Below are 15,926 nucleotides of genomic sequence, written 5' to 3'. Positions count from 1 at the left end.
TGCTTAAACATATACGACTCATCACATATATAGAATTTAGCATCGTACCTCAATCTCTACCTCTGATGTATTGATGCCCCAGGTGGGAATAAACCACTCACCAAATAATTCACAATGTCTACATACCAAGGTACATGTGTAATGTCCATCGCTAGAAGTTGTTCATCAGGGAATTCTTCTCGGATTTTTACTTTATTTGACACATGAGATGAATCTTTGACTCTAGACAGATGATCCGCTATCTGATTCTCTGAACCCTTTCTATCTTTACTCTCTAAATCAAATTGATGGAGGAGTAAGACCCATCTGATCAATTATGATTTTGCATCTTTCTTATTGAAAAAATATTTAATGGATGCATGGTCAGTGTAGACTATCACCTTCGTTCACACTAGATATGACCTAAAATTGTCAAACGCAAACACTAAGGCCAACATTTCTTTGTTAGTTATGGTGTAATTTGCTTGGGCTGCATCTAGTGTCTAACTCGCAAAGTATATGGAGTGAAACACTTCATTTCATTTTTGTTCTAACACTGCTCAAACTACAATATCATTTGCGTCACACATCAATTCAAACGACAACTCCCAATTTGGAGCTACAAGGATAGGGCTTCTATTAACTTTTGTTTCAACACTTCGAAGGCTTCTAAACAATTCTTGTCAAACTTGAATTTCACCTCCGTTTCTAAAAGAGCGCACATAGGTTTTGCAGTTTTGGAGAAATCTTTAATGAACCTTCTATAGAAATCTGCATGGCCCAAAAATCTTCTAACCCCTTAAACCGATAATTTAGGTGGTAATTTCTCAGTTACTTCAATCTTAGCCTTGTCCACCTCTAGCCCATTCTTCGACACCTTGTGACCCAACACAATTCCTTCTCTTTCAAAGAAGTGACATTTTTCCCAATTTAAAACTAAATTGGTTTCTTTATATCTTGCTAAGACTATGTCAAGATTTAACCAGCACAGCTTAAAGGACTCACCAAATACTGAGAAGTCATCCATAAATACTTCTACAAAATCTTACACCATATCGTGAAAGATTGTCATCATGCCTCTCTGAAAAGTAGCTGGAGCATTACATAACCTTAAAATAATGTGTTTGAAGGCATAGGTACCATAAGGGCATGTGAATGTTGTCTTGTCATGATCCTCAGGTGCAATTACAATCTTTTTATACCTTGAGTATCCGTCAAGGAAGCAATAGTATTCCTGACCTGCCATTCTGCCCGACACATGGTCAATGAAGGGAACCGGATAATAATCTTTTCTGGTGGCTTCATTTAACTTCCTATAGTTCATACATATTCTCCACGTTGTTACTATTCTTGTGGGGATCAATTCGTTCTTGTCATTGGTCGCTACAGTCATCCCACCTTTCTTGGGCACATACTACACTAGACTTACCCATTTGTTGTCCGATATTGGATACACTATCCCTGCATCGAATTACTTGATTACCTCTTTTCGAACCAAATCCTTCATCAAAGGATTTAATCTTCGCTGCAATTGAGCACTTGCTTTATATCCTTCTTCCATGTAGATATTATGTATACACAAAACATGACTTATACCTTGGATATCTTACATCTGCAATCCTATTGCTGCTTTGCGCATCTTATAAATCAACAATGCTTCTTCCACCTGTTCATCAGATAATGCTGCAGACAAAATAAAATGTAAAGTATCATTTACACATAAAAATGAATACCTTAGATGTGCTGGAAGGTCTTTCAATTCTAATTTAGGAGATTCTTCAATGGAGAGCTTAGGTGGAGGCCCTAATACTTTGTTAAATGGTTCCCATTTTCTCCCCAATTCTTCGATCACTGCCAAGTCTAACATCTGCACAATTTCATGTGACTCAGCATCTCCATATATCTCATCTCCCCTCATTACTCAATCAAGAGGGTCTTTGTCCAAGATGTGCTTACCATCTACCTCTAAATCTACCACAGTGATGGCACATAAATCCTCATACACTTGTGGCATTTTTAAGGCTCTATATATGTCAAAAACCTCTATCTTATTGTGAGCTCTCATTGTAAGTTGACCAGCAGCTACATCAATCATTGCTTTCACAGTGGCCAAAAAATGGGCACCCTAAGATTAATGGAACCTCAGGATCTGTCTCAAAATTCAATACCACTAAAATCCACTAGGAGAATCGAAGATCCTACTTGCACTAGTACATCTTCTACCACTCCTTTAGATTTGGCTACATATCTATCAGTCAATCGTAATTACAGTGGTTGGCTTAGGACTGCCCAACCCAGTTTCTTATACAACAAAGTTGGCATTAAATTAATGCTAGACCCTAAATCGAACAAACCTCACGCATGTATACTCTGGACGATGGTAATTTGTACCGTGAAGCTACCCGGATCTTTTAGCTTGTGGGAAACCTATTCTGAATCCTAGAGCAACACGCTTCAATAAGTGAAATTGTCTCGTATTTGTCGTTCTCCTTTTATTTGCTACAATTTCTTTCACATACTTCACATACCTAGGTATACCTTGCACAAAGTCTACCAAAGGCAAGTAAATCTGAACTTGTTTTAGTAATATAAACTTACCAAAGCATTCATCCTCATTTTGCTTCTTAAACTTCTGAGGGAATGGAGGAGGTGGTCTTACTATTGGTTGCACCTTTTCTGCAGGTGCCGCTTTTTCTTTGTTCTGGGGCACACCCTTTGTTAGTTCACCATTTCTACTCACCACTTTGAAGACGTTTTTCTTTGGAGACAATTCCTTCTATTTTAGCCCACTACGAGTACTCATAGCATAGACCAGTTTAGGATTTGGATCTGTGTTACCAGGTAACCCTCCTTGCTGTCTAGAATTTTGGGAACTAGCAAATTGCCCAAATTGCTTTACCAAATTTTGGGTAGCTAACTAATTATTTCTCATATCAGCCGCTAACTGAGTTCGATCTGCCATGATTTTCTTTAACATCTATTCGACACTCATATCACCTTATTGTGGCTTAGGTTGCTCTATTTGAATCTGCCCTTGATATCCTTGAGTTTTACCCTGAGATCTGTACTGATTCTTATTTTGAACTTTACTTTGATTTCTGCCCCAAGAGAAGTTTGGGTGATTTCTCCAACTCGGGTTGTAGGTGTTCAAATAGTTTTGATGGCCTCCCCCTTTTTGCGCATTACATACAAAGTTTACCGAATCTGGATTCGCACCACGAGTATCCCCAATATATTCACTTCCACCACAAATATGACACCACGTTGTTGTTTGCTGGACTGCATTAACTTTAGAAGTTTGTTGCCCCAATGCCATTTTACTAAAGTGGGTATTCATCATATTATGCATGGCTGAAATTTGAGCAGTTAAAGCTATTACAACATCAATCTCTAATACCCCTGCAGTTTTCTGTACCACTGACTTTAACACACTACCATTCCATTCCTGATTACCTTGAGATATCCTATTCAGCAAGGTGTACAGCTCTGCATAAGTCTTCTCGAATGCTTGTCCACCCGCAACTTAATCTAGAAAAATCTTGGTGTTAGGCTCTAAACCCTCAATAAGATTTGGTATAAGTTTTTGCCACCTTTCTACCTAAAGTTAAGAATATCACTTCTTAACTTGGCGGTCTTCCCAGAAGGGAAGAATCTAATGATGAATTAATGGGAAAGATCATCCCAAGTGGTGATTGAGATAGCAAGCTCTGAATTCAACCATCTATTTGCTTCCCCTAACAGAGAAAAGGGCAATAAGGTGAGCCTCACATAATGCTTATTTACTACAGTTGGATTATATGTGTCACTGAACTCTAAAAAGTTCTGAATGTGAACTGTAGGATCCTCATGGGAGAGACCAGTAAACTGCCAATTTGAGTGTAAGATCTGCACCATACTCTGTTTCATTTCAAATCTTCCACCAACCTCATGTTTCTAAATACAAGAAGTAACATCGGTGGGTCGTGGGATTCCACACCTCTAACTCTTATTTCATTAGTAGACATTGTTTCAGGTGTTAACTCTCTTTCTTCAATTTTGTTGACTGGAGTTGATTATTCCCCAAATTCTAGAGGAATTAAATGCTCTGCTTGTCTCAGTTTCCTATGTATTAATTTTTCAGGTTCTAAAAGCGCTGATAGCAGGTCACCATCGTCGTCAGGTTTTTAGAGTATCTAAACGCCTGTAATATTGAAACGCTAAGATCAAGTTGTCAACACTTGTGATAGGCTTTTAGAAATAGCAAAAATTAAATGTCTTCTAATTACTGCAGTCCCCGACAGTGGCGCCAAAAACTTGTTGCGGTCTAAACGCACACGCAAGTGCACATGATCATACAAGAAAATATAATGGCTCTTGTTAAAGAGTCAGGTATCGTACCCACAGGGACTACAAACCAGACTCTATTAAATTTTCCAATTCCTAATCTTTAAACAAGTGCAATGTCTAAATTGTATAAAGAACTATACTAAAATTTATGTTTAACTAAAACTGACTACTGTGATTCAAATTCCTAACTTGTAACGATTATTAATAGAGAGATCCGGGATTGCAGCTTTTATCCGGACTTACGAAGTTTCCATCATCTAATAAAGGTTTTATGACGTTATCTCATTGATGAACCACAAAGTTAAATATATGATCATGGTATCTCGACCTCTAATCGCCTACAATTATTACAAGCTTAACTACATCGTTATGAGGGGATAAGATGAATAAAAGTTGAGCATTAAGTTATCTTCCTGTATGATGGTCCAAGTAAAGTGTCCAGGCATATATCTATCCTAAAAATGAATCAACGCTAGCTATTTAGAGTCAACCAGACTAGTTACTTTCCAAGTTCTATCCTCTTATGCCTCTCTCGAGTTAAATTTGGAAAATGAATTCACTATGGTGGCTAGTCATGAAATACAAAAAAAAAATAAAGCAAGAAAGTAAGAATGAATCAAAGGTCACTCTTGATAAACCCTTAATAAATTAAGTAAACTTCATTCATCCTATAGCCATAATCCTAGAACTAGAATATTTAGCTACTCATAATTCTCAGAACAATACTCAAAATTCTTGAAATCATTCTAAAGAATTACCAGAAAACAAGAAGTAGAAAGGAACCCTAAAAACTTCCAAGTCTCATCCTGGATGCCTCGATTTATAAATTAGAAAAACAATCCCTATATAATTACATTAAGGTCTTATTTGTACTAAAATTCCGAATCTCCAGCTTAGAACCCCGCAGCGCGCGATGCGGATCTAGCACGAAGTGTTCTGTCTTGCGATTTATTTCTCAATTAAACTTTGGCACTCAAGAGCGCGATGCGGAGCTGACACAAAGTCCTCTGTTTGGAATTTTACTTCATGCCCGAGATATTATTCCATTCCATGCGTCGCAAGGCTATCACGAACATTCCTTTGCTGCATTTCTCCACTTCACTTTGCTTTATTTCATTCTCAGATTTCCTCGTTGCCTCTTTTTGATACAGGTCTCTTGGACCTCTCCTTCTTGCACATATAATCATGTTGTTTAGTTTGGAAATCCAGAATTTACTGAATAAGACTCTTAATCTATACTTATCGACTTCAAAATTAGTGAGGAAAAAATGTAAATTTCGGAAATGAAGATTTCGGTATGGCAATAACAAAAGGCTCTCTTCTTCATTAGGTAAATCATCTAATCACACCTAAATCTTGTGTAGTGTATATTTGTATGCATGGTCCAATCATTGGATAATTATTACTCCTAATCATTGGACCATGATTAGGATTATTAGTAGTGGGACAAGGACTATGGACTTAAACATTGAAAATAGGTTGTTTCAACTGGTAGTTTTGTAGTGCGTCATTGGTGCGCAGAGCAATTAGTTTTAACTTTAATTATATTCATTTAGTTATCATATTATCATTTAAGTTTGTATGTATTGAGTTACGTAGTTAAATAGTGGGGGCTATTGTAATATATGAAGATCATTAAAATTATGTTATTTGGACATATTAAGACTAAACCTAGACTTGAAATTTGGAAAATATGAGATTTGACATGTTAGCAAGATAAGGTAATTGATTATAAATTGAATGAATTTTTGCTCAAGGCTAGACCTATTATGAAATGGGTGTTGTTTGTTTTGAAAAAAAATTTGTGATTAATTATTTGAATAGTTAAACTAATTCGGAAGCTTAACGAAATGTGAAGACTCAAGTCCCTAAGTGATTGTTCGACTATTTGAGGCAAGTGAATTTCGAAACCCTTGTTAACTATATGGAATTCATGTATTTTCTTACTATATGTATTTGGGAGTAATGAGAATTGATTATGGGTTGACTTGTCCATGTTGAGTAATTCTAATGATGGAAAAAGGGTAATAAAAAAGTAATGTGATAAATTATTGGTCTGTGATGTTTGAGAATGATTTGAAGGCTTATTGTTTATTTGTTGATGTTGTATCATAATTGCATTATTGTGAATTGTGCAATGTTATGAAATATTTAACCTCCTCATTATTTGTGTTAACTTGTCATTTTCATTATTTTCCGACATGGTTATAAGAAGTGTTATGTGCATTGAGAAAGAATAAGAAATTAAAGAGGATGTACCATTTCAAGGGACGTATCGCGCGCTGCAATGTTTACTATTATCGAGGATCGTATCGCACGCTGCGATGGATGCATGTATGATATGTTATCCATGGGTCCCGGACTAAGAGACAACAGGTGTGTATCATTAGGTCAAAAAAGCATCACAATACTTGATGAAATGGTATTAATTCCCAAGTTCATAGGTCTACGTGTATACTAGTCGAGTCTAAGTAAAGTGTCGAGGATAGGTATAGAAACGTCTGTACTTATCTTTCAGAGGCTATACTGATTTTTAGGAAAAATCTTCACAACTTGAATATGTATCGTGCATCCTTTGTCCAGTATGATTCTTATCGTAATCTTTCATTCTCCCTCACTTATATGATGACTCATGCATGGTTTATCAAGTTAGTAGTTGGTTTCGTGTATGGATTGGATGTTAGATATGGTACTAAGGTTGAAGCGGTATACATTAGGAAATGATGTGTTGTGAGATTTAGAATTTTCAATGATTCAAAGCAATACGTGAGGTTATGATTTGATGGTTCACTTTGACGAGAAATAAATTATTTGATTTAACAATTGTTTAAAGGACTTCATGACCCACTAGCCTTAAAGAGGAGCTCGCTTAGAAAGATCAACACCGAATGGTAGGTCATAACTTACAATTTTGATAATGTCGGTTATTATTCCTTCTTCTTCCTTATGTTCGTGGATGAACATTATTTTTAAAGAAAGATAATGTAATGACCCAAAAAATCTTTTTTGGAAATTTTTGAGTTATTTGTTAATTACAATTGTTTAGTTGATGGATGATTTTAATATAATTAATTTTAGTTGGTGGCTAATGGGCTAAGTCCATAACTCATAACAAAAAATTGACTTTAAGTAGAAAGGATTTAATATATGTAAATTATAAATTAGTGAGGGAAAAAAGTAAATTTCGGAAAAAAAGACAGCGCTATGGCGATAACAAAAGGCACCCTTCTTCATCACGTAAATCATATAATCACACCATATGTTTTATAGTTTATATTTGTATTCATGGTCCAATCATTGGATAATGACTACTACTAATCATTTGACCATGATTAGGATTATTCGTAGTGGGACAAGGAATATGGATTAAAACATTGAAAATAGTTTGTTACAAAAAGTAGTTTTGTAGTATGTCACTGTTGTGCAGAGCAATTAGTTTCAGCTTTAATTATTTTCATTTAATTATTATATTATCATTTAAGTTTGGATATATTATGATGCATAGTTAAATAGTGGAGGTATAGTAATATATAAAGATCATTAAAATTATGTAATTTACAGATATTGAGACTATACCCAGACTTGAAATTTGGAAAATACGAGCCTTGACATGTTAGCAAGATAAATAAATTGATTATGAATTTGAATGTATTTTTGGTCTAGGCTAGACCTATAGTTATATGGATGTTGTTTGTTTCGAGAACTTATTGTGATTAATTATTTGAATATCAGAACTAATTTAGAAGCCTAATGAAAGAGGAAGGCTCAAGTCCCAGAGTGATTGTTCGACTATTTGAGGCAAGTGGATTTCTAAGCCCTTGTTAAGTGTATGATATTCGTGTATTTCCTTGTAATATGTGTTTGGTAGTAATGGGAATTGAGATGGGTTGACTTGTCCATCTTGAGTAATTCTAATGATGGAAAAAGGGTAGTGAAAAAGTAATGTGATAAATTGTTAGTGTGTGATGTTTGAGAATGATTTGAAGGCTTATTGCATATTTGTTGATGTTAATCACAGTTGTATTGTTGTAAATCGTCCAATGTTTCGGAAATGGGCATCTCCTCACATTTGTGTGAAAATGTTATTTTTATTGTCATAAGACATGATTGTGTCAAGTGTTATATGCATTGATAAAGAATAAGAGATTAAAGAGGATGTACCATTTCGGAGGACATAGCGCGTGCCGCAATGGTTACTATAATAGAGGGTCGTACTGAACGTTGCAATGGATGCATGGACAGATTTGTGCCCCATGGGTCCCAGACTAAGAGACAAGATGTGTATATCATTAGGTCATACATGCATCACTATACTTGACGAAATGGTATGAGAGCCAGGTTCATAGGTCTCACGTGTATATAAGTCGATTCTAAGTTGAGACTCGAGGATCGGTAAGAGACGTATGTACTTATTTTTGAAAGGCTATAGTGACTTTTAGGGAATATCTTCACTACTTGAATATCTATCGTGTATTCATTGTCCAATCTGATTGTTATCACAATATTCTATTCTCTCTCACTTATGTGATGACTCGTGTGTATTTTCTCATGTCACTAGTTGGTAATATGTATGTCTTGGATGTTAGATTTGGTACTAAGATTGAAGTGATATGCATTTGGAGATGATGTGTTGTCATATTTAGAATGTTCAATGATTCGAAGGAGCTACGTGAGGTTTTTGTTTGATGATTCAATTTGACGATAAATAAATTATTAGATTTAACAATGGCTTAATGGACTTTATCGGCGTCTTATACTATTTTTAAGCTAAATTATCTTGGTCAGATAAGAAGAGTACCATCACGTTCATTTTTGGGTCGTAATAGTTGTTTTCTTTAACTAGGGTTTGGTCACCTCTTTTTTTTCTTTACGCCCTAAGTTTCTATGTTTTCATGAAATATTTGACTTAGGTAAGTTTTAATTTATTTCTAGGGTAAAATTGACAAAAACCACGTATTTTAGGGGTTGAACAACGTAGTTTAGGTGCCCACGAATAGGGAAAAGACCGAAAGACCTCTGACTTAACTACTGTCAGGGTCACCAACGGATGAGACTGATGGACCATCAATTGACTAATGGACCATGTAGGTCAACCGTCAGTCACGACTGGAAATTCTGGGGATCCAACCTACGACCCTGGACCATGGAAATCAGGACAAGATCCATCACATCCTTACAAAATTAAAAATTAGGAATCCTCTTGAAGAAAGAAGGCTCACCAAAGAAACTCTGGAACTGCAAGCCATATCAACAGTGCACCTAATAATGAGTACATGATAAAAGATGTAGGAAAATGGTGTCGTTAAATGGAATGTACGAGCATAGAAGGGGAACACTAAAGCACATAAATAAGCTTGAACTTGATAAAAAGGAACAATATACTCTCCTTATCTCAACTCAAGGATACTCAATGATACTCAACTAACTTCAATTAAAAGCAACAATAAATATGTATTATAAAGAAAGCTTTTAAAGTAGTAGATAATAACTCAATATATTTAAAATTTTCTTATTTGGTAGATTTTATAACCGAAAATCATCACTATGAGTTATGTGATGTTTCGTCCACGCTGCCAGAACCGTCCTTTGCCTTGGCAGAGTATAATACATTCTCAACTGACTGGATCCACTAAGTCATGATTAAAATCAATAAGGAATCATCTAAAAAGTATGACTCGTTTACCCACATTTGCATACATGGTTTATGAGGACTTTGAGTTGTCTAAACTTGTCCACATATTGGTTTTCAATGCTACTCTAAATATTATTATTATTATTATTATTATTATTATTATTATTATTATTATTATTATTATTATTATTATTATTATTATTATTATATTATTATTATTATTATTATTATTATTATTATTATTGTTGTTGTTGTTATTATTATCTAAAAATAAATTTTAAAAAATAACATTTACACATGTGGCAGGCGAGTCTGTACAAACACAACCAACATGGCTGGTTGAAGTTGTCACGCCAGCATAAGAGGTGTTAAAAAATGCAAAAAAAAAAAATGAGTTTGGGGGGGTGGGGTGGGGATAAGAACCTATAAGCTTAAGTGTGTTTTTGAGATTTTAGTCATAGTCTACGGGGTACTTGTGCCTTATCCTAACAATAATCTCTAAATTTGGTATAAATTCTTCTTACTGACTGTCACAATATTAGAGGCAGTTAGACTTTTTTTGCCTATTATAGTAAATGCATTCACACTTGACTGATCAGTTTTCTACTATCAAGCAATAGATATTCACCTTTTTTAATTCATTGTCTAGGGCAATTAATGTACTTTGTTGTGAGTCAATCTTATTATTATTAATGTAATTAGTCGGGTAAATAAATTAATTTAGAACTAGCTAGCGAGTCCTCTAGATTTTACTATTTTGTGGATTCAAAAATCTTTTTTCTTGCAAAACCAAAGTAGAAGCGTTGAGAAATCATAACTTAACTAACATGCTAAAATGTCTTATGTTTTTGGATGTCCAATGGAAAAACATAGGAATTCTACTTATATGAATTATTTGAATGATCGAAAACGATCCTTCCTCATCTAGATTCCTGCTTGGCCAGGTCAAAATTTTAGGTTTTTATATTCTATCATCTTTTCAAGGTTTCTATATTCCATTTAGATGTTCGCAAATCTAGTAAATCCTTGTTAGGAATTTGTGTTGCTCTTTTTGTTTCTAATTAAGAAAATAAACAACAAAGAGTTCCACTTGATTTGTAATTGATAGATCAGTTAATTCTAAAATCTCCTTCCTTTTAACCATTTTTTTTGAAATCGCTAATCAGAACTCTGTGGTGACCGGAAATGATCATGTGTTTTCTTCTTCTTCATCTAGACTCCAACTCAATTAGGTAATTGTCACGCCCGAGCCTACATCATGGGTGGGACTTGCACTCAAAGACAATTTTTGGCCCCAAGCGAACCCTTGACCTAACTTACTTAACTCAGCAGAAGACAATATGCATATCAATAAAGATCAATAGCACTTAATAAACTGAATACTAAAATAAAATAACTGAGAATCCTTAAAGGTTCAAAATTCAATTTAGCCAAAAGTGGAAACCCAAGTTTTAACAATAAGAAATGCTAATGCAAAAGACTCACATGACTAACATTTGATTGTCTATGAAGCTTCTAAAACAAGTGATATAAATGTTGGGACAAACCCCACGATATCCTAATAAATTAACTAGAAGGCAATGAAAATAGATCCTTCGGAATACAAGGATGTTCACCGACTAATTCTGAACTATTCATTGTATCAACGGTGCACTGGAATGTCGATCCTGGTTACCTGAGTCTACATCATAAGACAATGCAGGCCAACTAGAATCAATACATTGAATGTACGAGTATGCAAGTTGAAATATTGAAAAAACATAGTCTTGAAAGAGATTCTAAAAGAAACACTAACCTTTGCTCTTCTCAACTCATGAATACTTAATTGAACTCATTCAATATAAAGCAATATAAAACAAGTTAAATATAAATAGTTGTTTAAAAAACATGATGTCAACTCTGTATATATAACAAGGAAAACAACATAACTCTGAAATGTATGTGAAAATACAATAAATTGATGCATATAAAAATACATTAACTTCTGTGGGAGATTCTCTAACCGTCAACCCTCACATAAGAGTTATAGTGAATATGCAACAATCTACCTCACGCTGCCAGCGCATCCAACATCCGGCCAAAGGTGTAGGACCTGTACTACTGAATGGATCCACTAGTCTATTGTGAAAATGATAAATCTAAAAAAGTATGACTCTTTTTTAACCATGGTGGCTACATTATATTTTTTGGAGACGTGAGATATCTCAAATAATCCTCGTCCCCACTTCAGTGCTCAATACTACTCCCAAAATATACTAGCTCTTATGTTTTAAAAATATACTTCTTCTGTGATTTGAGATTAGTTCTCAAAAACATAGTTCAAAGGTTATCTTGGAAATGTCAGTTTTCCTTCTTGCTTTATTTAGAAAGTTATTAATCTTTTTTGAAGACTAGCCCGAAGGCTTTTTTGAAATCTCAGCTTCCGTTCTTATTTAAATGTGAAAACATTTTAAATTTCTTTGGGAATACATAGTCCCCGTATACTTCTTTGAAGAAAAAAAACATCAACTTTACTCTTTACTGAACTCAAAACTTAAGTCTTAAAAGAAAGTTAAAATGTTTGTGACAGACATTTGAAAACTTTACGAACTTATCCTAACTTGACTCTTAACTGATCTTGAGTTGACTCCTAATTGATCTTTGCTTGACTCTTAACTAATCATTGAATTGAATTAGAGATTTAAGGACTAAGATTTGTGTTTAGAAAGATCTCATGATGTATAGGAATGCTTTTAGATAGATAAACATGAGAAAAGACCAAAAGTCCAAATACGAAGTTGGGTCCGCGATGCAAAGGAATAATTAAATTTTTGTTTGTAAAAACGTCTTTTAGGACGTAACACACTCACAAACTTCCCAACTTAGTCAAATTCAAGAAAAATATATGAATTAAATAATTGATATGAAGATCATCAATATTCAAACTCTTTTAGGACGAACCCGAACTGAAATTAATATGCTTGGCACGTGGGAGAACAATCCCAACGTTATGAGAGTCTCACATACTTGGTTGAAATAAAACCTTGGCGAAAACATCAACTTTCTTGATCAGTCTCGTTGAATTTGCCCTTTTCTCCTTCTTTTCTCTTCTCCTTTCTCCTTAGCCCTAGCGTGAAATCCAAAATACTAAAACTTACTAAAATCTGATTTTACCCATATTAAACTCCTAAAAGATGATCAAAATAATATGGCAATGAAAAGACTAAAATACCCCTTAAAATTTCGGATTGGATATTTCTTTAATCCAACAACCCAACTTTCAAAAGGCAATAACTCACTCATACGAACTTGGAATCGCGCAAACATGGATGTTTTGGAAAGATCATTCCTAGAACTTTCCAACCATATTTGGGACTACACCTAAAGCATCATGAGGGAGGCGTCATGACTGATTGAAGTTGACCAAAAAGTCAACTTTAACATACAATTTTTTAGATTTACACAAATAGTTTAAATAATAACTATTTCAGATTTATATTTCCTCCTAGTTATTTCTAATTGCGAGATGTTGCAGTAATAGTACAAATAATATTTTGAAAATTTATTTAGAAGTTTTATGCATGTCAGGAGTCTATAGAGGTTTGAATTTTCCCCATTTTTCAGTTAATATCGCTAATGTTATTATGAAGGGTTGTTGTAAGACGGATAATATTCTCATAATCTTAATTAAAATTTCTATTCTGAGTCCTAAGAATTTAGAAATTCCATATAGGGATGTCCTATTTTGATATGTTAATCAGTTTAATCCACCAACTATGTATAGATTGAAAAGACAATATTGTAAAATAAAAGAATTCATCTGCTTATGGATGAAAAATCAAACTACAAATATGATTACAATGACAATCAATTGGATGAAAAAGATGATAATAATTATAAGGACCTGAATAAGAAATTCGCAAGTAGGAAATAGAAGCGTAAAAGATCTCATCATATCTAAATATATTTATAGTGTTTATTGCATTAACCTTTTGTCATTTTTGTTAAGGAATTTTCTCAGTCAAATGGGAAGAAAAGGAAGAAGCTCACTAATTATACTATAGTTATAGGGCCATCACATGTCAAATTTTAATTCCAAACTAGGCGTACCACAACTAATGGCATATAATACTTGTACTCCCTCTATTTAAAAATATCTAATGTTTTTAGTTTGAGTAGACTCCTAAAGAAAATTGCTTACACTAAGAAAGCAAAAAGTGTTCTTCATTACAAACTTATAATAAAATGTCTTTAAAAAGGTATATCTTTATTGGTTTGAGGTTTATGTAACTTAGTCGTCTTTGCCTCGCTGCGGGTCAGCACCTCCAAATGAAAATGGAGGACTTCATTCAGTGACCCCTCGATCGCCCTCTAAACGATTAGAATAAGGTAAATCTTTAAGATAAGTTTTGTACTCAATTAATTTCTCAATCTCTGTAATCGGGTGGCGCCAGGCGGTTTTTCGACCAGATTCCCCTCAAAACTGGACGTGTGGGTCTCCCCGCATGCGGCTCATGCCATTCGAGGTGGACCAGCCCAGTATTCATTCACAAATCCTGTAGTAAAATTGAGACTCCTCAACCTCTGAAGCTAATTCACGTGTAGGCAGCGCTGTCTTTCGTACCATTGACCCTATCTGTTTATGAAATTTACTTTGTTTTATTTTCTATTTTGTATAGGCTCGCTCCCTCATTTTCCAAGAAGTCATCCAGTTCCTGTTACTCCATAGGGCCTTATCTAATAGGGAAAAGCCTTCAATCTCCGTCAAATGACATGGCCTCCCCTGGCTCTTCCATCGTCCGGGCTCCCTTTCCTCCCTATGCTATGCTCCCCTGGCGCAAGCCTACCACGCCTGCGGTGTTTTAGCCAGGTGTTCTTTGCCTGTAGTTCCATCCTCCCCATTGGCAGTGTGGGCAGGTTTTCCCTCGCTGCTACATTATTTTAAGCTATGGATTAAGGGATCAAATGTAGTTGAATGGAACAACAGGTGGGTTACACGTTCCATTGTGCCAAGATGTGAGGTGCATGTGGTGATGATCACCCTGGGGTATGCTCTAGCGCCTTTGACAGGCACTCCAGAACCGGCCAACACTTGTAAAAACACGTGTCGGTTGGTCCTCCAAGAATATATTTTCCATAAAAGTTTTTATTGATGGGTGAAAAATATTCATGTCTTAAAAGAAACAAACAAGATAACAGTAACTTATTTTGAAACAGAGGTGAAAATTTTCTTGTCTGCATTTATTAAAAATTTAATGTCGAATAATAATTTCTATGCTTGGTATAATTTGATGTTGTCGTATGTCAAAACATTGAGACAATTATAATTATATTGACTACAATAACTGCCTATGACAAAATATTTGAGGCAATTATGATTTTCTTGACTGTATTAACTATATTCACACTTGATTGATCAGTTTTCACGATTAATTAATATCTATTCGCTTTTGTAAAATCATTTATTAGGGAAATTAATGTAGTTTATTGTGAGTCGAGATTATGATTATGTAATGAATTGGCTAATTTAATTTGTAGCTATCTTAAGAGTCTTTCTCTAGCCTTTACTATTTTGTGTATTCAAACTATTATTCCCTTGCAAAACTGAAGTAAATGAGATGAGAAATCATTACTTATACTAACATGTTGTAGTGTTTAAGGGTTTTTGATGATCAATTGACAGAATTATGAATTTTGGCTAATAAGAATTCTTCAAATGATCGAAAATGATCCTTCCTGATCTTAGGGTGTGTTTGGTATGAAGGAAAATGTTTTCCATGGAAAATGTTTTCCTAGAAAATGTTTTCTTGGAAAATGTTTTGCTGGAAATCGAGTAGATTTTGGACTTATTTTCTCATGTTTAGTTGGTGAGTAGAAAATATTTTTCGGAAATGATTTTTAGTATTAGATTTATGAATGGAAAATGTTTTTGAGAGACATCTTTTATTTTTACTTGAGTAGAAAATAAATTTATGAAATTTAAAATAGTTTTTAAAACAATTTTTTTGAG

The sequence above is a fragment of the Solanum pennellii genome, chromosome 7, assembly GCF_001406875.1.
Source record: "Solanum pennellii chromosome 7, SPENNV200".
Taxonomy (NCBI): domain Eukaryota; kingdom Viridiplantae; phylum Streptophyta; class Magnoliopsida; order Solanales; family Solanaceae; genus Solanum; species Solanum pennellii.
Note: the sequence above shows the minus strand (reverse complement) of the source record.